The 23,643-nt window shown below is 46.0% G+C and overlaps 1 pseudogene; it reads left to right on the forward strand.

The window, feature by feature from the left end:
* LOC141092350 (CAAX prenyl protease 2-like) overlaps positions 1 to 23,643 on the forward strand; it is a 140,293-nt pseudogene that overhangs the window by 16,553 nt on the left and 100,097 nt on the right.

Raw genomic sequence — 23,643 nt, forward strand, 5'->3', positions numbered from 1 at the left:
TTGTCCATGCACTCAAGCAGTCAGTGAGAGGAAAGGTGCACCTCACAACTGATGCATGGTCCAGTCGGCATGGCCAGGGCCGTTACGTGTCCATCACTGCGCACTGGGTTAATGTGGTGGATGCAGGGTCCACAGGGGACAGCGGTGGTGGGACAGTGCTGCCTAGCCCACGGTATAGGAAACAGTTGGCTGTAGGCGTTCGACCCTCCTCCTCCTCCTCCAGAAGCGAAAGCTCGTCCACAGAGCGCATTCATACGAGCACTCCATCTGCAGCTGCCACTGTTGCACACGATGTGTCCCCCTATCGAGCAGCTAGTGGAAAGCGTCAGCAGGCTGTGTTGCAGATGATGTGTTTGGGCGACAGACACACCGCCGAGGTGCTGGCCGAGTACTTGAAGCGACAAACTGAGTCATGGCTGGGCAGTGTACATCTTGAGGCAGGCAAGGTAGTTAGTGATAACGGCCGTAATTTTGTGGCAGCCATAGCCCTTTCAAAACTCAGCCACATACCTTGCTTGGCTCACACCTTGAACCTGGTGGTGCAGTGCTTCCTCAAAAATTATCCGGAGTTAACAGCCCTGCTCCAGAAGGTGCGAAGACTGTGCGCGCACATCCGCCGGTCGCCTGTACACTCCGTTCGTATGCAGAAGTTGCAGCGATTGCTCCACCTTCCCAACCACCGCCTCATTATCGACATTGCAACAAGGTGCAACTCCACCCTGCACATGGTGGAGCGGCTGTGCGAGCAGAGGCAGGCCATAATGCATTTGTGGGAGGATACACGGCCAGGCACTTTGAGAGCAGACATGGAGTTGACAGGTGTGCAGTGGTCGAAGCTGAAAGACCTCTGTAAAGTCCTTCAGTGTTTTGAGGAATGCACACGGCTGGTAAGCGCAGACGACGCCATCCTAAGCATGAGCATCCCACTTATGCGTCTGCTCATGCAAACTTTGACGCACCTTAAGGAGCAGGCGTCTGCAGCCAATGTTGATGAGGAGGAAGAGGAGGAGGGAATCCTTGATGACATTCAGCCATTGTCTGCTCAGGGACCTCTCCTGGACGAGGTGGAGGAAGAAGAGGAGGAGGAGGATGATGATGGAGATGATTACTTAGGGGAGGAGGATGCATCTCGTGGGGCAAGTGAAAATGTTGGCATGGCAAGGTCTGGTACAGGGTTTGTGCATGACTGGAGGGATGTGGATTTGCCAGAAAGTGCTACTCCACCCAGCACTCGCAGTGCATCATTGACACCAGGAACATTGGCCCACATGTCAGATTATGCCTTGCAGATCCTAAAAAGGGACCCCCGCATTGCCAAAATGATGAACGATGACGACTACTGGTTGGCCAGCATCCTGGATCCACGCTATAAAGGCAAATTACAAAACATCATGCCACAGGAGAACCTTGACCTAATATTGGCTAATAAACAAGCAACTCTGGTAAATCGGTTGCTTGAGGCATTCCCAGCACACAGCAGCGGTGATGGTTCTCACACGAGCCGTACGGGCCAGGGGCAGCTTGGCAGAGGTGTTCGTGGTGCACACAGCAGAAGTGGCGTTGGAGACAGGGGTTTCATGACAATGTTGTGGACTGATTTTTCAAATACCGCTCACACAACTGGTAATACTGCATTGATGGAAAGTGACAGGAGACAGCAGTTGTCAACTATGGTTACAAACTACTTTTCCTCCCATATCGATGTTCTCCCACACAGGTCATTCCCCTTTGACTATTGGGCCGCTAAACTGGACACCTGGCCTGAATTGGCCCAATATGCCTTACAGGAGCTCGCTTGCCCAGCTGCAAGTGTGCTATCGGAAAGAGTCTTCAGTGCAGCTGGATCAATCCTGACAGAAAAAAGGACCCGTCTGTCAACCCAAAATGTGGATGATCTAACTTTCATTAAAATGAACCATGCATGGGTTTCCAAGGATTTTGTCCCACCTTCCCCTGATGACACATAGGGTGACAGAAAAATGGCTTGCTTTGGTCCACCTCTTCCTGGGACTTCACCTATTTCGCCTTTTGCATCAGCTGAATGTCCAACATCAACATATGCCACTTTCTAAAACTCCCTAACTGTGCTGCCTCCCCCCCCATGGCCGGGGTCACCACCTAGCGCACGACACCGTGCGAGTGCCGTTGCCCTGGACAGGTGGGTAGGCCGACTCTTGGGCGCGGGCACTGGCACAGGGTCCCTCATAGTGCAATCAAGTGTCTCTGACGGTGGTGGTGCACACCCGCCGTCAGACACACCGCTGTACTATGAGGGGCCCAGTGCCAGTACCGACGCCCACGAGTGGGCCCCCCTTGCTTGGGCAGGGCCCCAGCAGTTGCAATCTTTACCTCTCCCTGCTCCTCCGCTGTGTAATCTGGGCTGTCAAATCCATACTCTGCCTGACACCGTCTGAGCCTGCCTCCTGAGACATATATTTTGAATGTGTACGCTATCCATACATGTTATCTGGGGATACGGTACCCTTTCTAACCTTTGTGCAATCACGTGCAATCCATACTGGGCCTAACACCGTCTGAGCCTGCCTCCTGAGACATATATTTTGAATGTGTACGCTATCCATACATGTTATCCGGGGATACGGTACCCTTTCTAACCTTTGTGCAATCACGTGCAATCCATACTGGGCCTAACACCATCTGAGCCTGCCTCCTGAGACATATATTTTGAATGTGTACGCTATCCATACATGTTATCCGGGGATACGTTACCCTTTCTAACCTTTGTGCAATCACGTGCAATCCATACTGGGCCTGACACCGTCTGAGCCTGCCTCCTGAGACATATATTTTGAATGTGTACGCTATCCATACATGTTATCCGGGGATACGGTACCCTTTCTAACCTTGGTGCAATCACGTGCAATCCATACTGGGCCTGACACCGTCTGAGCCTGCCTCCTGATGTATAGACATATATTTTGAATGTGTACGCTATCCATACATGTTATCTGGGGATACGGTACCCTTTCTAACCTTTGTGCAATCACGTGCAATCCATACTGGGCCTAACACCGTCTGAGCCTGCCTCCTGAGACATATATTTTGAATGTGTACGCTATCCATACATGTTATCCGGGGATACGGTACCCTTTCTAACCTTTGTGCAATCACGTGCAATCCATACTGGGCCTGACACCGTCTGAGCCTGCCTCCTGAGACATATATTTTGAATGTGTACGCTATCCATACATGTTATCCGGGGATACGGTACCCTTTCTAACCTTTGTGCAATCACGTGCAATCCATACTGGGCCTAACACCGTCTGAGCCTGCCTCCTGAGACATATATTTTGAATGTGTACGCTATCCATACATGTTATCCGGGGATACGGTACCCTTTCTAACCTTTGTGCAATCACGTGCAATCCATACTGGGCCTGACACCGTCTGAGCCTGCCTCCTGAGACATATATTTTGAATGTGTACGCTATCCATACATGTTATCCGGGGATACGGTACCCTTTCTAACCTTTGTGCAATCACGTGCAATCCATACTGGGCCTAACACCGTCTGAGCCTGCCTCCTGAGACATATATTTTGAATGTGTACGCTATCCATACATGTTATCCGGGGATACGGTACCCTTTCTAACCTTTGTGCAATCACGTGCAATCCATACTGGGCCTGACACCGTCTGAGCCTGCCTCCTGAGACATATATTTTGAATGTGTACGCTATCCATACATGTTATCCGGGGATACGGTACCCTTTCTAACCTTTGTGCAATCACGTGCAATCCATACTGGGCCTAACACCGTCTGAGCCTGCCTCCTGAGACATATATTTTGAATGTGTACGCTATCCATACATGTTATCCGGGGATACGGTACACTTTCTAACCTTTGTGCAATCACGTGCAATCCATACTGGGCCTGACACCGTCTGAGCCTGCCTCCTGAGACATATATTTTGAATGTGTACGCTATCCATACATGTTATCCGGGGATACGGTACCCTTTCTAACCTTTGTGCAATCACGTGCAATCCATACTGGGCCTAACACCGTCTGAGCCTGCCTCCTGATGTATAGACATATATTTTGAATTTGTACGCTATCCATACATGTTATCCGGGGATACGGTACCCTTTCTAACCTTTGTGCAATCACGTGTAATCCATACTGGGCCTAACACCGTCTGAGCCTGCCTCCTGATGTATAGACATATATTTTGAATGTGTACGCTATCCATACATGTTATCTGGGGATACAGTACCCTTTCTCACCTTTGTTCAATCACGTGTAATCCATACTGGGCGTGAGAACGGCTGGCGAGCTGTTAAGCAAGCTACAGCACCTGTGGTTTGCACACGTAAGTTTTTAATTTTTTCAGGAATGACGGTTAGGCCTAATTCCGGAACTGCGGTTGACCTGCACTTACTGGGAAATCATCGTTCGCGGGTAATAATTGTAATCAGTGATCCCCATCACTAACGTTGTTCAGCGGGTTATCTGCACCCGTAAGCGACAAACGCTGGCCTTTTCAGTGTAGCGCACATGCAGCCACGGACATGTAAGGGCATGACACACCAGTTATTGGCCAATCTCATGTGCCAGAGCCTCACGTGTCCCTCTAGTAAGCCGGACTCGGACCGCGGGGCATGACGGAGTCTCGTTCGTTAACGGAATTAAGCTTGCAATGTATGCATCTGTTCTGTATCTGGCATGGTTGAGGTTTCCCAGGTGGAGTCGAATTTAACCGTAGGCTCCACTCCTGGTGGTGCCCTTCTGGACATTCCTTTAAGGTTCAGCTTTACAACCATACTGCCCACGTAAAACAAACACTTTGCCTTCATGAACGCTGTTTGGAGGGTCATGACTCGTGGGAATAATGCCGCCCAATCAGTTAACCTGCTAGAGAGATCCTTCGTTGCTCCCAAGCATGACATCACACTCCCTAGGAAGAAGGTAATGCCACTGTGGCAACCGTACTCCTGGGGGCGACACAAGTGCACTGATGCCCAGCCACTGCTCGATGAATCTGCTGGTACATTGACCCAGACCACTACATTCCCCTCGCATGCTACATGACCTGAATCTGACCCTGATGAAACTCAGGTTACCCTTCCCATATACAGTTCCATCTTACACGGTGACAAAGAGGAAGCTGCAGATGAAAGTGCAGGTTCGGCCCACCCGCCATCAGACACACCACCGTACTATCATGGGCCCTGTGCCAGTGCCGTCGCCAATGAGTGGACCCCCCCTGCTTGCCCAGGATCACAGCACTTGCAAAGTTGAAATACTGTGCAGTGAGATGGAAGATGGGGACGACGAGGAATCCAGAGAAGTACAGGGATTCCCTAGCGAGGAGACTTATTTGATTGTTTTCAATGTTGGGACAGCAATTTTTGGGGAGCACTATACTCTGGAGAATGATAGATGGGGCCCACCATACACTGGAACATTCCAAAGGTGTACATCAGACACTGGAGCAGCATTTACAGGGCCCATTATACACTAGAGCATTAGAAATGGGGCCCATTATGTTTGGAGCATTATTTGGGCCCATAAGACAGTGGAGCTTCATCCATGGGGACCAACATATACTGTAGCATTATGTGGAGCTCATCATATACTGTTTCAAACATTATATGGGACCAATGATTCTGTATGGAGAAATAGATGGGCCTCGTCATGAGATGTAAAAAGTGAGGTATTTTTCATTGTACTATACTGCTATTTCTCTGCCGTATCGGAGCATGATGAGTTGTGGTATGTGTTAAAGGGGCGCTCTTTCGCCCAGGGCACATGAAAACCTGCAGCCAGCCCTCCCCCCCCACAACTTTAGCCAAATAACCCCCATTTTTCAGTGCGTAACTTGTATTATGAAGTTAATTAAGGTTGACAAGCTTAAGTAAGAAGAATTGATGCTTTTGGCATTCAAATGGGCACTGTAGGTGTGTTTCCTGTCCTCCTCTCACTGCCGACTTTTATTCCCCATTGACTTACATTGGGTTTCGTGTTTCGGGACGACCCCGACTTTTCCCTATAATCGGACGATCTTGCTCGACCCGACTTTTAGAAAAGTCGGGTTTCACGAAACGAAACGCGACCCTAAAAAATCAAAAGTCGCTCAACTCTACTAATGACATAGAATCGTCAAGACCAGAGGAAACAGGAAATCCCACCATAGTATCTTTTAAAGTCTCAGACAAACCCTTCCGAAAGAGAGCTGCCAATGCATTCCATGTAGTAAGGACCGCCCACCTTCAGAATTTCTGACAGTATAACTCTGCAGGATCCTGACCCTGGTTCAATGCCAATAGGGCTCTCTCAGCTTGATCAATAGCATTAGGTTCATTATATAACAACTCCAAGGCTTGAAAAAATGCATCCACATTAGTCAAAACAGGATCTTCAGGTGTCAAAGAAAACACCCAATCCTGGGGATCGCCGCGCAGCAAGGGGATGGTAGACCGATCCCCAGAAAACACATCAGGAGCAGGGATCCTTGGTTCAACAGCATGTGAATGAGTGAGAAAGGCGGAAATTCCCTGCACTTCAGCAGCGAGCTGCTCCACATGATCAGACAATTGCTTAATCTCCATCAAGGAGAAAAAGAAAAAAAAAAAGAATCCTCCTACGGCCCCAGGAAAAAAAAAGAAAATATACATACAAAAAAAAAATTCTGACACTTTTTTTTTTTTTTTTTTTTTACAATTCTCTCCTGCTTTTGAGTACCCTAGAATCTGCGGTATGGCTGGTGATTCTGTTATGAATGGGTCACCGAGGAGGAAAAAAACAAAAAGCAAGCTAAGCCCAGAAAACCAGAGAGGTTGGCAACTAGCAGTAGCCATGGAGCTTGCCTACGGAGGTCCTAGACGCCTCGTCACGGCCGGAGAACTAAATAAGCATAAAGGAAGAAAGGGGAAATCTAAACTACCCCAAAGCAATAGACAGCCCCCAACATGTATTGTCTGTGAAACAAGATGAAAACACAGACACAGATAGAAAGATAGGCTGAGCAAACGATGGGGCCCTCACTAACTAGAAAGGACAGGAAAGAAAAGCTGCTGTCTGCAATCACGCAAAAAACCCTGCCAAAAAAAATGTCCAACACGTCTGATAGAAAAAGGCCCTGAAGTCGCTAGACTTCAAATCACTATATCAGCACTCAGGTATATTCTGAAGACAGAGCAAAAGAGATCAACTGATCAGAGACAAAATGGGGATTCAGCCCAGTCCCAGCCAGGGCTGGCTGAACACAAAAACTAAGTAAACCAGACAAAATCTCATATGAACAATAGCAGAGAAAACTTAGCTTTAGGAAGGCAGGAACCAAACTGGAAACCAGAAGCCACAGTCAGGAAAAATCGCCAGCAAGAAACTAGGGAGTCGGCTGCCTTAAATCCAATCAGAAACTCCTGATGTCCAATCGCAGTCCTCTTCCTCAGGTGGCCGGTCTCTGCCATTTAGATCAGCTTCATTACCTCCCTTCACCAACAGAGGGAGTCCTGATAGAGAACTCACTACTCCTCTGTCACAGCCAGCTCCATAACCCTCACCAGAAGCCAGAGGCAAACCCGAAAATGAGCTCACAGCAGAGTCCCTCCGGTCCATCATAGCATCCATGGAGTAGGGAGAATATCTTGCCTCCATAGACATACAAGACGCATATCTCCACATAACATTTGCTCCCGCCCATCAAAGGTTTTTCAGGTTCGCGGTCAACCAAGACCACTACCAGTTTGTCGCTCTCCCGTTCGGACTCGCCACAGCTCCAAGAACGTTTACCAAGGTCATGGCAACCACCATGGATGTTCTACACTCCAGAGGCATTCTAGTCGTTCCGTATCTAGACGACCTTCTCATCAAGTGTTCCACCTTCAAGGACTGCGAGGTCAGTGTCTCAATCACAATCGACACACTAAGTCGTCTGGGATGGTTAGTCAATTTACAAGAATCATCGACTACCCCGAGTCAGACTTTAACCTTCCTGGGAATGCTATTCGACACCTCCAGGGGTCTTGTGGTCCTTCCCAAGGACAAGACACTGGCCCTCCGTCTAGGAGTGCGCACACTCCTCCGCAAACCTCCCCGATCTCTCCGGTTTGCCATGAGAGTCCTCGGCAGGATGGCAGCAGCAATGGAGGCAGTGCCATTTGCCCAGTTTCACCTCAGTCCTCTTCAACTAGCCATCCTCAGGTCTTGGGACAAGAACCCCTTCTCCCTCGACAGGGAGTTCCGGTTGACATCGTCAGCCAGGAGGTCCGTACATTGGTGGCTCAAGCCAACTTCGCTTACAAGAGGAAAACCCTTTCTTTCAGGTCAGTGGAAGGTCCTGACCACCGATGCAAGCCTGACAGGTTGGGGTGCGGTGCACCTACATCACAGGGCACAAGGCAAGTGGTCACCAATGGAAGCGACCTTGCCCATCAATATCCTGGAAATTCGGGCCATCTTCCTGGCACTGAGAACCTTTCATCACCTGCTGGCGGCCTCTCACATACGGAAACAGTCGGACAATGCCACGGCGGTGGCATATGTGAATCACCAAGGCGGGACCTGTAGTGTCCAGGCGATGAGAGAAGTAACACATATTCTCCACTGGGCGGAAGACATCAGGTCGGTACTCTCGGCGGTCCACATTCCAGGGGTGGAAAACTGGGAAGCAGACTTCCTCAGCAGGCAAGGAATCGACTCGGGGGAGTGGTCTCTCCACCCCGAAATTTTTTACCAGATCTGTCAACGCTGGGGAACCCCGGATGTGGACCTAATGGCATCCCATCTCAATGCCAAGGTCTCCAATTTCATGGCCAGGACACACGACCCGCGGTCGCTCGGAGCGGATGCCCTGGTTCAGGACTGGACCCATTTCCAGCTCCTGTACATCTTTCCACTCTCCTCCTGATCTCCAGAGTAGTGAGGAAGATCAAACAAGAGGGAGTTCCAACCATCCTGATCGCGCCGGACTGGCCCAGACGTACATTGTACGCCGACATCGTTCATCTTACAGCAGACGCCCCCTGGCGTCTCCCCGATCGTCACGACCTTCTGTCACAAGGTCCGTTCTACCATCAGAATTTAGGGGCTCTCAATTTGACGGCATGGCCCTTGAAACCCGGATTCTAACCCAGGCAGGGTTCACACCGGATGTCATTGCGACCATGATTAGGGCAAGGAAGCCAGCTTCCGCCAAGATTTATTATTGTACCTGGAGAACTTTCTTTTCCTGGTGCGAATCTCATGGACAGGTCCCACTCCCTTATTCTCCCGAAGGTACTAGGTTTCCTTCAGTCGGGCCTAGACGCCAAGCTATCCCTAGGCTCGCTTAAGGGTCAGGTGTCAGCGCTTTCAGTCCTTTTTCAAAGGCGCATTGCTACCAAACCGCAAGTAAGAACTTTTCTCCAGGGAGTTTCCCGATTGGTTCCTCCCTGCAGGCGTCCACTGGAAACGTGGGACCTCAACCTGGTCCTGACAGCATTGCAGGCACCACCCTTCGAACCCCTTAAAGAAGTTCTACTCTGTATTCTGTCACAGAAAGTGGTTTTCCTAGTGGCAATCACCTCGCTACGCAGGGTGTCGGAATTGTCAGCACTTTCCTGCAGACGGCCTTTCCTAGCTTTTCACCAGGACAAGGTGGCCCTCCGTACTGTACCATCCTTCCTTCCGAAGGTTGTGTCCACCTTTCACCTCAATGAGGAAATCTCACTGCCATCCCTTTGTCCGGTTCCGGCTCATAGAGTGCAGAAGGCTCTGCATACGCTTGACCTCATCAGAGCATTGCGGATTTACATGTCCAGGACTGCCCCCTTCCGGAAGTCTGATTCCCTCTTCATTCTTCCGGAAGGCGGTCGCAAGGGCCTGCCGGCCTCCAAGGCTACCCTTGCCAGGTGGATCAAGTCCACCATACATGAGGCTTACCGACTCAACAGTTCCTCTCTTCCGGCCGGTATCATGCCACACTCTACTCGGGAAGTAGGGGCCTCCTGGGCCATTCGGCACCAGGTTTCGGCACAACAAGTGTGCAAGGCGGCCACTTGAACTAACCTACACACATTTACAAAACACTACAGTGTTCATACCCAGTCCTCAGCGGACGCGAGCCTGGGTAGACTGGTTCTGCAGGCGGCAGTGCCCCAAGTTTAGGGTCCTGCTAGCACAATATTCGTCCATTGCTTCCCACCCAGGGACTGCTTTGGGACGTCCCATGGTTCTGTGTCCCCCAATGAGGCGACAGAGTAAAGGAGATTTTTGTGTACTCACCATAAAGCCTCTTTCTCTTAGCCCCTAATTGGGGGACACAGTTCCCACCCTGTTGCCCTTAATTGGCGGCTGTTATGGTTGGGTTCTCATATTGTTCTTTGAGCTTGTACATAGTAGCCTTCTTACAGGCATGGTTATGTTTCTTCTGTTATGTTCCTCCTAATGCTTTTGCACAATACTGGAGAAGGCGGACGCCATCCAGGGGTGTATTCTGCAGAGGAGGAGCCATAGCTAACCTTTTTCAGATTATGCATAGTGTCGCCTCCTAGCGGACAGCAGCATAACACCCATGATTCTGTGTCCCCCAATTAGAGGCTAAGAGAAAGAGATTTTAAGGTGAGTACACAAAAATCTCCTTTTTACACTTCGCTGATCTGTCACATCACAGATCGCTGTGACAGATCAGCGATCTGTCACAGGTAGTGCTGCAGGCTTCCTCATGCCGGTGCTTTGCAGGCATGAGGAAGCCGCCTCCCTGCAGGCCCCCAAAGGTCCCCACCGCCATTTTGGATTCGGGGACCTGCAGGGAAGGAGGCCCCCGCAACAGCGCTGCACATTGCTCTGCTACGGGGGTCTCAGGAAGCACGGAGGGAGCCCCCTCCCTGCCGATGCTTCCCTAAACCCACGGTACACTGCGATCGTGTTTGATCGCAGTGTGCCAGGGATTAACATGTCAGGGCGGTCCGTGACCGCCCCTGACATAGTGCCGGGTGTCAGCTGTGATAATCAGCTGACACCTGGCCGCGATCAGCGGCGCTCACCATGTGAGCGCCGCTGATCGCGATGACGTACTATCCCGTCCATGAGCATAGGGGCCCAAGTCCCATGGACGGGATAGTACGTCAGATGGCAAAAGGGGTTAAATGGCATCTGTCTGTAGGAAAAACCCTCCTAAGCCGTCTATATGGGCATGTAGGTCATAAAAAGTTGGACAAAATGATACCCCAATATCTGCGATCTGATGTCTTATTCCAGAGAATTCAACATTCTATTCAATATGTAGATGAGCTGTTAAGATCTATGTGCTGGATGTAGATCTCCCTGAGAATCTGCCTACACACATTATTTTACATGAAAGGAGCGTTACCAGTGTGAGACATGTAATGACTGGCAGTCTGCTCTCCTGATATACATGTCTCACACTGGTAACACTGCCTTTCATTTAACATAAGCTCTGTAGTTAGATCAGGGAGATCTACGTCCGGCCCATAGATCTTAACAGCTCATTTACATATTCTAGAGAAATCCATGCTTTTCTTAATAAGGCATCAGATCGCAGACATCATGATATCATTTTACACAACTTTATATGACCTACATGTCCATACAGATGGCTTAGGCCTGTTTCACACATCCGTTTTTTCACACTTTGGTGGACGTCAAAAAACGGATGTGTGAAACAGGCCTTAGGAGGGGTTGATCCTACTGATGTAGTATTTAAAAAGAATACCTAAGCTATTTTTTTTTTTTTTTTTTTTTTTTTTTATTTTGTCCAGAATGGAAAGTTATGAAACTTTCCAAATATCTTCATTAAGGAATTTGTTTTTATTGCTGTTTAACAAAACAAAAAAAAACACCTGTAAATGGCGGCTTTTCCTCAGTCTCTCTGCCTGCCTTCAGCTACATTGCTATCAGAACGTATTCCTTTGGAGTACAGATGATGGCAGTGATGAGTATTGCCTGACTCCTGAGTGTTCTGCTTATCAGAACGATCTCCTGCAGCAGCCTCAGGGACTGAACATATTTTTCGAGTACACCGATATCACTTGGTTAGCATCCGAGCATTCTAGGATATCACCTTATCCAAGCACGTTCGCTCATCACTAGTGCTGTCCCATCACTGCCATCATCTGTACTCCAAATGCGTGCACTCTGATATTAATGCAAATAGACTGGGCAAAATCCGGGGTTTAGAAGCAACTTGCATGTTTTTTTGTTTTTTTTTTACTGGAATGAAGACAAATCCCCTAATAAAATAATTTGCAAGGTTTTATAATTTTTTTTGTTTTCTCCCCCAATGTGGACCTGTGCACTAGCACGTACACTAGTATTGGTCTATGTGCAGTCTGTTGCACAAACGAATCAAACATACATTTGTCTGAATTTAGGCTCGGGGTAAGTTCAGGCAATTATTTTTACAGTCTGTGTGCAGCCAGTATTATCCCATTATTATCTAAGGTCTGCATAATATAAAAACCTCCACCAAGAATGATGATGCATTTTAAAACCTTGACCAAGAACTTAGGCTACGTTCCCACGATGAGTTTTGGGTGAGTTTTTTTTTAATTTTTTTTATACAATGCTTCTTTTTGAAAAGAAGGCGCGTAATCTATTTTACTTAAAGGGAATCTGTCACCTCGTTTTTCCGCTATAAGCTGCGGCCACTGCCTTTCGGGGCTTATCTACAACATTCTATAATGCTGTAGATAAGCCCCTGATCTAACCTGGAAGATAAGGAAAACAAGTTTTATTATACTCACCCGGGGGCGGTCCAGTCCGATCCGATGGGTATCGCAGGTCCGGCGCCTTCCATCTTCTAGAGATGATGTCATCATCCTCCTTGCTTTGTGTCTTGGCTCCTGCGCAGGCGTACTGATCTGCCTTGTTGAGGGCAGATCAAAGTACTGCAGTGCGCAGGCACCGGGAAAGGTCAGAGAGGCTCAGCGCCTGCGCACTGCAGGAATATGCTCTGCCCTCAACAGGGCAGATCAGTATGCCTGCGCAGGAGCCGTGACACGAAACAAGGAGGATGATGACATTCACTGCATGAAGATGGAAGGCGCCGGACCTGCGACACCCATCGGATCGGACCAGACCGGTCCGCCCCCGGGTGAGTATAATAAAAGTTGTTTTCCTTATCTTCCAGGTTAGATCAGGGGCTTATCTACAGCATTATAGAATGTTGTAGATAATCCCCAAAAGGAAGTGGCCGCAGCTTATAGCGGAAAAACGAGGTGACAGGTTCCCTTTAATGGGTGCAGAAATAGCGCAGAAAATCTGCAATATCAAAAGCTCATCGTGGGAACGCGGCCTAACAGGTGTTTGCACGGACTTCTGTGAACACTTTCTTGGGTGCGTTTAGGAGAGTACACTTGCTCTGCTTCATTCTTGGATATATAATTACTAATTTTATTGTATTTTATTTTTTTTCAGCTCATTTTCATCATGTCATTGAACAGCTGAGGTTTCGGCAAGGTACCGTCCTGAGCATATTTCTGTCTGCTGGTATGTAATGTTCCATTTTCAGACTATGAATAGAATTTTATTTTTATCATTTTGTCTTGTTGTTTTTTTTTTGTTTTTTTTCTTTGCTTAATTTGCACAATTGAGGCCATTTTATTTTTCTTGTAGCTTTTCAGTTTTCATACACTGCAGTGTTTGGAGCATACACCGCTTTTATCTTCATAAGAACAGGTGAGAACGTGTGGCGTTTAGTCCTGATACAGACATTGTTTCATTGCCATTTTTTTAAATATTATCCCACAAGTAGTAATGGATTAAAACAAAACAAACAAACAAATAGAAATGTAAAAACTTTCAGTTATACTTTTCTTTTAAGCTATGTTCACATAAGGTCAGGAAAAACCAAGATGGAAACTCTTGATTTGTCAGACATGCGCCACCGTATCAGCGCTGTTGACAGTAAGGTTATGAAATTAAAAACTTGCCGCGAGTTAGTTCATTTTATTTTTTTAATTTTTTTTTTTTTCTCCTGTTTTTTTTCCTGGGGAACATGTTTTAAAATATTTGCATTTTGGGAAGAATTTCAGCAGTGTTAGTAAAGATTTTAGGCACAGAATCCATGTTTACTTCCTGACAATGTGAACATGCTCCTAGGCTTCTCATAACTTCTTAGAAAACTGCTCCATAGCGCAAAGTGTGAACTGAGCCTTTGAAAAAAAAAAAGTGTTTTTTGTTTTCTTATTTCTTATTGTAGTTTAATGTTAATTTGAGATTTATCATGCCATGGCTCGTGTGTGGTTGTTGTGTGTTGTTTTTTTTTTTTGTAAGCTGGGGAAAATGACTGATACACTTTGCATGATATATTTGAGTGATGGGCAATAGTCTTTGTCCACTTTCACCCGGGAGCATGACATGAAGACCACATCTAATAATTGTCATTCGGTCACTTTGCAGCTTGGAAAACGAGGCCGGAGTGGGTCACACCGTGGCTTTGGCCATGACACAGGTCATGTAGCTAAAGATCACTTTGTGTCACTTCTACATCCCCGCATAATGTGAATGTAATGGAGGTTGTATTGCAAACCGCAAGGTGCTGTGACCTTGACAAGCAAATCACAAAAATTCAGACCGTTGGATTTGTTTTTGTGTCTTTGTATTCTCACTGCAATGCAATCACATTCACTTGTATTACTCTGCAAAGTCGTAGCAGCATATTGCGATCTTTGGGCTTGCAACCAACATTGCAGCCAAAGCTGCTGCATAGCCATACCCCAATGGTATATGCACACAGTGGTGTTTTTTGAACAGAAATTGAGCAGAAACTCCCCAAATCCTTTTAACCCCTTTAACCTCCTAGGTGGTTTGCATGTTCATGACCGGGCCAATTTTTACAATTCTGACCACTGTCCCTTTATGAGGTAATAACTCTGGAACGCTTCCATGGATCCCAGTGATTCTGACTTTGTTTTCTCGTGACATATTGTACTTAATGTTAGTGGTAACATTCATTCATATAACTTGCGTTTATTTGTGGAAAAAAAAAAACGGAAGTTTGGGGAAAACTTTGAAAATTTCGCAATTTTCAAAGTTTGCATTTTCATGTCTTTAAAACAGTGAAATATGTCACACAAAATAGCTAATAAATAACATTTCCCACATGTTTACTTTACATCAGCACAATTTTGGAACCAAAATTTTTTTTTTTTATAGGAAGTTATAAGGGTTAAAAGTTGACCAGCGATTTCTCATTTTTACAACACTATTTTCTTTTACAGACCACATCACATTTGAAGTCACTTTGAGGGGTCTATATGATAGAAAATACCCAAAAGTGACATCATTCTAAAAAGTGCACCCCTGAAGGTGCTCAAAACCACATTCAAGAAGTTTATTAACCCTTCAGGTGCTTCACGGGAATTTTTGGAATGATTAAAAAAAATGAACATTTAACTTTTTTTTCACAAAAAATTTACTTCTGATCCAATTTGTTTTATTTTTACCAAGGGTAACAGGAGAAATTGGACCCCAAAAGTTGTTGTGCAATTTGTCCTGAGTACGCTGATACACCATATATGCATGTAAACCACTGTTTGGGCGCACGGCAGAGCTCAGAAGGGAAGGAGCGCCTTTGACTTTTTCAACGCAAAATTGGCTGATATTGAGATCGGACGCCATGTCACGTTTGGACGGCCCCTGATGTGCCTAAACCGTGGAACCCCCCCCAATTCTGACTCCAACTCTGACCCCAACACACCCCTAATCCCAACCCTAACTTTAGCCCCAACCCTAACCCTAATGGGAAAATGGAAATAAATACACTGTTCAAAAAAATAAAGGGAACACTAAAATACCACATCCTAGACATCACTGAATGAAATATTCCAGTTGCAAATCTTTATTCATTACATAGTCGAATGCGTTGAGAACAATAAATCATAAAAATGATCAATGTAAATCCAAATTAATATCCCATGGAGGTCTGAATTTGGAATGCTAATCAAAATCAAAGTGGAAAATCAAATTACAGATTGATCCAACTTCAGTGGAAATGCCTCAAGACAAGGAAAAGATGCTTAGTATTGTGTGTGGCCTCCACGTCCCTCTCAGTATTGTGTGTGGCCTCCATGTACCTGTATGACCTCCCTACAATGCCTGGGCATGGTCCTGATGAGGCGGCAGATGTTCTCTTGAGGGATCTCCTCCCAGACCTGGCCTAAAGCATCCGCCAACTCCTGGACAGTCTGTGGTGCATTGTGACCTTGGTGGATGGAGTGAAACATGATGTTCCAGATGTGCTCAAGATGTGCTCAATCGGATTCAGGTCTGGGGAATGGGCGGGCCAGTCCATAGCTTCAATGCCTTCATCTTGCAGGAACTGCTGACACACTCCAGCCACATGAGGTCTGGCATTGTCCTGCATTAGGAGGAACCCAGGGCCAACCGCACCAGCATATGGTCTCACAAAGGGTCTGAGGATTTTATCTCGGTACCTAATGGCAGTCAGGCTACCTCTGGCGAGCACATGGAAGGCTGTGCGGCCCTCCAAAGAAATGCTACCCCACACCATTACTGACCCACTGCCAAACCGGTCATGCTGAAGAATGTTGCAGGCAGCAGATCGCTCTCCATGGCATCTCCAGACTGTCACATCTGTCACATGTGCTCAGTGTGAACCTGCTTTCATCTGTGAAGAGAACAGGGCGCCAGTGGCGAATTTGCCAATCCTGGTGTTCTGTTATAAATGCCAAGCGTCCTGCACGGTGTTGGTCTGTGAGCACAAGCCCCATCTGTGGACGTCAGGCACTCAGACCATCCTCATGGAGTCGGTTTCTTACCGTTTGTGCAGAGACATGCACATTTGTGGCCTGCTGGAGGTCATTTTGCAGGGCTCTGGCAGTGCTCCTCCTGTTCCTCCTTGCACAAAGGCGGAGGTAGCGGTCCTGCTGCTGGGTTGTTGCCCTCCTACAGCCCCTTCCACGTCTCCTGGTGTACTAGCCTGTCTCCTGGTAGCGCCTCCAGCCTCTGGACACTACGCTCACAGACACAGCAAACCTTCTTGCCACAGCTCGCATTGATGTGCCATCCTGGATGAGCTGCACTACCTGAGCCACTTGTGTGGGTTGTAGAATCCGTCTCATGCTACCACGAGTGTGAAAGCACAACCAACATTCATGAGTGACCGAAACATCAGCCAGAAAGCATTGGTACTGAGATGTGGTCTGAGGTCCCCACCTGCAGAACCACTCCTTTATTGAGGGTGTCTTGATAATTGACAATAATTTCCATCTGTTGTCTATTCCATTTGCACAGCAGCATGTGAAATTGATTGTCAATCAGTGTTGCTTCCTAAGTGGACAGTTTGATTTCACAGAAGTTTGATTTACTTGGAGTTATATTCTGTTGTTTAAGTGTTGCCTTTATTTTTTTTGAGCAGTGTACATTTTTTTATTTTATTTTTCTCTAACTAATGGGGTGGTAAAGGGGGGTTTGATTTACTATTTATGGCGGGTTTTTATGTTTGGCATCTGTCACGCTAAAAGACGCTTTTTATTGCAAAAAATTAGTTTTTGCATCACCACATTTTGAGAGCTATAATTTTTCCATATTTTGCTCAGTCATGTGAGGTCTTATTTTTTTGCGGGACGAGTTGATATTTTTATTGGTATCATGTTCGGGCACGTGACATCTTTTGATCGCTTTTTATTCAGATTTTAGGGGCGCAGAATGAACAAAAACCAGCAATTCATGAATTTCTTGGGGGGGGGTGTTTATACCGTTCCGCGTGTGGAAAAATTGATAAAGCGGTTTTACTCTTTGGGTCAGTACGATTACAGCGATACCTCATTTATATCATTTTTTAATGTTTTGGTGCTTTTATATAACAAAAACTTTTATATAAAAAATAATAATTTTTGCATCGCTTTATTCTGCGAGCTATAACTTTTTTTTATTTTTTCCCTGATGGCGGCTTGTTTTTTGCGGGACAAGATGACGTTTTCAGCGGTACCATGTTTATTTATATCCGTCGTTTTGATCGAGTGTTATTCCACTTTTTGTTCGGCGGTATGATGATAAAGCATTGGTTTTTTGGGCTTTTTTTTTTTTTAAATGGTTTTCACTAATGGGGTTAACTAGTGGTACATTATAGGTTGGGTCGTTACGGACGTGGGGATACCAATTATGTGTACTTATATGGTTAAGAGTTTTTTTGTATTCAAATACTGATTTATTGTTAAATAAATATATTTTTTTTTTTAAATATTTTTACTATTATTTTAAAAGATTTTTTTTATTTAATTCTGACTTTTCCACTTTGTCCCACTATGGGACACTTATTTTGTTCAGGCTGCTCGCTTATCTGCATGCTATAGAAGCTGTCAGCACTGCAGCTTCTGCGCACTGACAACAGAGACTTCCTGACATGCGCTGTGCATGACTGGAAGTCTCTCAGGCCTGGAGACCTGGATGTCATCATGACGTCATCGGGTCTTCATGTCAGCTATTGGGACCCCGCAACATGCCGTGGGGTCTCCGATCCAAAGGCAGAGGTGCTGTCACAGCTGACAGCCCCTCTGCCTGCTCCTGAAACACTGCGATCATGTTTGATCACAGTGTGCCGGGGGTAAAAGTGCAGGGAGCGGTCCGTGACACCTGACACCTGGCTCCCACAGCTGATACCTGGCACTATCAGTAGCGCTCCCCCCCGTGAGCGCGGCTGATCAATGATGACGTACTATCCCGGGAATAGTACGTCATCTGGCAGAAAGGGGTTAAAAAAGAAAAAAAAATTGGAGGTTGTGCTCATTTTCTGAAAACTTTGCAAAAATACTGTCTGCACATAGCTTTAAGATGCATGTGAATTGTGAGTTGCCTATAGTCAGGCTGCAATTTAGTGGTGTGTTTTTATTTTGTTTGTTTTTTTCAGGCAATTCACAGCTTTAAAATATTATATATATTACTGTCAAATTTAATCTCTCTTTTCTAAAAGACAGGAGTTATCACTTTCAGTCAAAAGATTTTAGTCTTGATTAACGTTGGGAAGTTTTCCAGGGGTCAGACTTGGGTTCTCTTTTAAAATCCATGGCCCAGATGAAAATGGCCAAATGCAGTGCTTGTTTGTTTCCAGAATAGTCTTTGTAACTTTCCGGGCAACTGTACATATAAATCATAGAGGGTTTTAACCCCTTACATCAGACGTACTATTATGCCAATGTCAGTATCACCAGCTTTGATGAGGGCTCCGGCGGTGAGCCCACCTCAAAGACGGGACATGTCAGCTGTTTTAAACAGCTGACATGTTCTCGTAATAGCTGTAGGTGGAATTGCGATCCGCCCGCAGCTATTAACTAGTTAAATGCTGCTGTCACACTGACAGCGGCATTTAACAAGCGCATCCGGCCGGAAATACGCACACTGGATGACCTGCGTCACGTGATGGCGGGTCACCGATGTGTCGGCATAACAACCAAAAGTCTCCTTGAGACCTCTATGGTTGTTGATGCTGGATTACTGTGAGCACCACCATGTGGTCGGCGCTGATAGCAATGCAGTAAATCTGCTACCTATAGGCGATCTGAGCATCACTTCTATGTAGCAGAGCCGATCAAGTTGTGGCAGCTTCTAGCCTCCCATGGAGACTATTGAAGCATGCCAATAGTTAAAGAAAAATGTTTTTAAAAATATGGAAAAAAATGCAAAATATATAAAAGTTCAATTCACCCCCCCTTTCGCCCCATTCAAAATAAAACTAAAATCAAACCTACAGATATTTGATATCGCCGCGTTTAGAATCGCACGATCTATCAATAAATAAAGGATTAACCTGATCGCTAAATGGCGTAGCGAGAAAAAAATCAAGCCGCAAGTATTAAGGTTTTTTGGTCGCTGCGACATTGCATTAAAACGCAATAACAAGCGATCAAAAGTTTGTATCTGCACCAAAATGGTATAATTAAAAACGTCAGCTCGGCGCGCAAAAAAAAAAGCCCTCGCTTGACCCGAGATCACGAACAATGGAGATGCTACGGGTCTCGGAAAATGGCGCAATTTTTATTTATTTTTTTAGCAAACTTTGGAATTTTTTTTAACCCATTAGGCCTGTTTCACATTTCAGTTTTTTTGACGTCAGTCAAAATCCGCCAGGTTGTGAAAAAACGGATCTGTCTCTATTGTGGTACAAACAGATGCCACCGGATCCATTTTTGGACTGATCCGCTTTAGCAGCTAGAGACTGAAATTTAAAGTCTGGGAATGAGAGAGAGAGAATATTTTGGGTTAAATTTCCGGCAAGGAAATTCTTCCGGGCATGCTCAATGTAAAAAAAACAAAACAAAAAAAAAGCATATCCGTTGCCAGATTCCGTCAAATAACGGTTGGCAACGGATCCGCCGCCCTATCCGCTGTTTTAACGCAGACAAAAAAAGTTTCATTGTCTGTCCACTCAAGACAGCGGACGTCAAAAATATGGCGGATCCGTCAAAAAACGGATCCAACGGATGACCATCCGTCAAAATCCGCCGCTAGTGCAAGTCAATGGGAAAAAAACGGATCTGTCAAAAAAAATGGCGGATCCTTTTTCAAAACGGCGGATCTTGACTGACGTCAAACAACTGAAGTGTGAAAGAGGCCTTAGATAAAAAATAACCTAGACATGTTTGGTATATATGAAATCATAATGACTTGAAGAATCCTAATGGCAGGTTAGATTTGCAAACAATCAACAAACAAAAGTGGCTACCTGAAAGAGTATACACACCAGAAATTCAAAAACACATACAAATACCATAATTCAATAAATATAAAATAAATCATTACGAAAATTCATGCCATTCGGGAATTTTGTATCACGTTTTAAAATTCAAAAAGCTTCCCCTTATATTCAGCAATTTTTGCCTGTCACCTCCCCGTTCAGGGTTATTAACCCTTTCTAAAGCATAAAATGCAAATGAGCTAATATCGCCCTGGTGTGTTCTGACAAAATGTTTTACCGCTCCAGAATAAGCTGCGTTTTTTAATTCAATGTTCCTTAAATGTTCTGCTATCCTTTTCGTTATTTTTTGCATGGTGCAACCAATATATTGAATTATGATTCTCCAGGTCATTACAAATTCATAGACAGCAAACATGTCTAGGTCCTCATTAACCCTCAGACACTTTCAGACTCACTACACTCATCACTATCCCCAATCTCCTCTTCTTCCTGTCCTAATCTGGCTGTTCATCACTACAATGACACTCTTAGAAGCACCCTTGACCAAGTAGCTCCCCTCACCCTCAGAACCTCCAAGCACAGAGTAAAACAGCCCTGGCTCACATTGCAAACTAAACTTCTCCAGCGATGCTCTAGGAGTGCTGAACTCCTATGGAGAAAAACCCGCACACCAGAAGACTTCATCCACTTCAAATTTATGTTAAGAGCCTATAACGCTGCCCTTCACCTCGCCAAACAGACCTACTTCACCACCCTGATCTCACTAGCCAACAACCTCAAGAAACTTTTTGACACTTTTCACTCCCTCCTCAGGCCAAAAGCACAAGCTCCTGTCACAGACATTTGTGCTGATGACCTGGCCTCCCACTTTACAGAAAAAATAGATAATATTCGTCAGGAAATCTGCTCCCAACCACCAAGTGATGTGACTCCCATCCCTTCCTGCATCTCCCCTGGCTCACTTTCCACATTTGATCCCATCACAGAAGAAGAAGTCTCCAGACTCCTCTCTTCTTCTCGTCCGACTACATGCACTACTGATCCCATTCCTTCACATCTCCTCCAGTCTCTCTCCAGTCGTCACAACCCACCTAACTACAATCTTTAATATCTCCCTCTCCTCGGACATTTTCCCATCCTCCTTCAAACACGCCATTGTTACTCCATTACTAAAGAAACCCGCTCTCGACCCATCCTGCACAAACTACAGACCAGTCTCCAATCTCCCCTTCATCTCTAAACTTTTGGAGCGCCTTGTCTACTCCCGCCTTACCCGTTACCTCTCCACTCTCTCCCTTCTAGACCCTTCACAGTCTGGCTTCCGTCCCCTACATTCGAATGAAACTGCACTCATCAAAGTGACCAATGACCTTCTGACAGCAAAACGTAATGGTAACCACTCTCTGCTCATTCTTCTTGACCTATCTGCAGCTTTCGATACTGTTGACCACCATCTCCTACTCTCTAGGCTCCAGTCACTAGGCATTAAGGACACTGTTCTCTCCTGGTTCTCTTCCTATATCTCTGACCGCTCCTTCAGTGTTTTGTTCTCTGGCTCCACTTCATCTCCTCTTCCTCTTGCTGTCAGGGTGCCTCAGGGCTCAGTCCTTGGCCCCCTTCTCTTCTCTCTCTACACAGCCCCAATTGGACAGACCATCAGCAGATTTGGCTTTCAGTACCATCTTTATGCTGATGACACACAACTATACACGTCATTCCCCGACCTTACCCCCTCTGTACTACAGAACGCCAGTGACTGTCTGTCCGCAGTCTCCAATATCATGTCCACTCTCTATTTGAAACTCAATCTCTCCAAAACTGAACTACTTCTGCTTCCGCCGTCTACTAACCTCCCTAAATCTGACATTTCCCTCTCCGTGAGTGGCACCACAATAACACCCCGGCAGCAGGCGCGCTGTCTGGGTGTTATGTTTGACACCAATCTCTCCTTCACATCCCATATACAATCTCTTGCCCGCTCTTGCCGCTTACACCTAAAGAACATCTCTAGAATCTGCCCTTTTCTCACCATGGAAACGACAAAAACCCTCACTGTAGCATTGATCCACTCCCGGCTGGATTACTGCAACGCTCTATTAATTGGCCTCCCCGTCACTCAACTATCCCCTCTCCAGTCCATACTTAATGCAGCAGCCAGGGTTGTCCATCTGGATAATCGGTACTCGGACGTGTCCGCTCTTCGTCAGTCATTACACTGGCTGCCCATTCATTATAGGATCCAATTTAAACTACTTGTTCTCACCCACAAAGCTCTCCACGGTGCGGCACCCCCTACATCTCCTCCCTCATCTCTGTCTATCGGCCTAGCCGATCGCTGCGCTCTGCAAACGACTTTCGACTAACCTCTGCACTAATCCGTACCTCCCACTCACGACTCTAAGACTTCTCCCGTGCTGCTCCTATCCTCTGGAATACTCTACCCCAAGAAAGTAGGACTAAACAATTTGCACAGTTTTACGCGCTCCCTCAAAACACATTTGTTCAGAGCGGCTTATCACGTTCACTAATCAAAGTCATTCTATGTGTAAGGGTGCGTGTGTAGCCCATTCACTATCTCCATCCATCCTTCACTCCCTCTAGATGGCTGGACCATCATTGTAAATACACCATTGTAAATACACACCTGTACTCTGTATCTCCCTCACCTCATTGTAGATTGTAAGCTCTCACGAGCAGGGTCATCTTATTTTGTCTTATTTTGCTTTAATTATTGTATTGTTAACCTTGTTACTTATGACTTGTGTTTTAAAACTGTTAAACTGTAAAGCGCTGCGGAATATGTTGGCGCTATATAAATAAAGATTATTATAATTATTATGTAAGTGGTGAAAAAAAATTCCAAAGTTTCTAATAAAAATTGCGCCATCTTCCGAAACCCCTAGCGTCTCCATTTTTCGTGATCTGGGGTTGGGTGAGGGTTTATTTTTTGCGTGCCAAGAAGTTGTTTTTAATCATACAACTTATGTGCAGATAGACTCTTTTGATCGTCTGTTATTGCAT

This window comes from Dendrobates tinctorius, unplaced genomic scaffold (genome assembly GCF_039654945.1).
Source record: "Dendrobates tinctorius isolate UK_male_01 unplaced genomic scaffold, ASM3965494v1 ptg000059l, whole genome shotgun sequence".
In the NCBI taxonomy this organism is placed as follows: domain Eukaryota; kingdom Metazoa; phylum Chordata; class Amphibia; order Anura; family Dendrobatidae; genus Dendrobates; species Dendrobates tinctorius.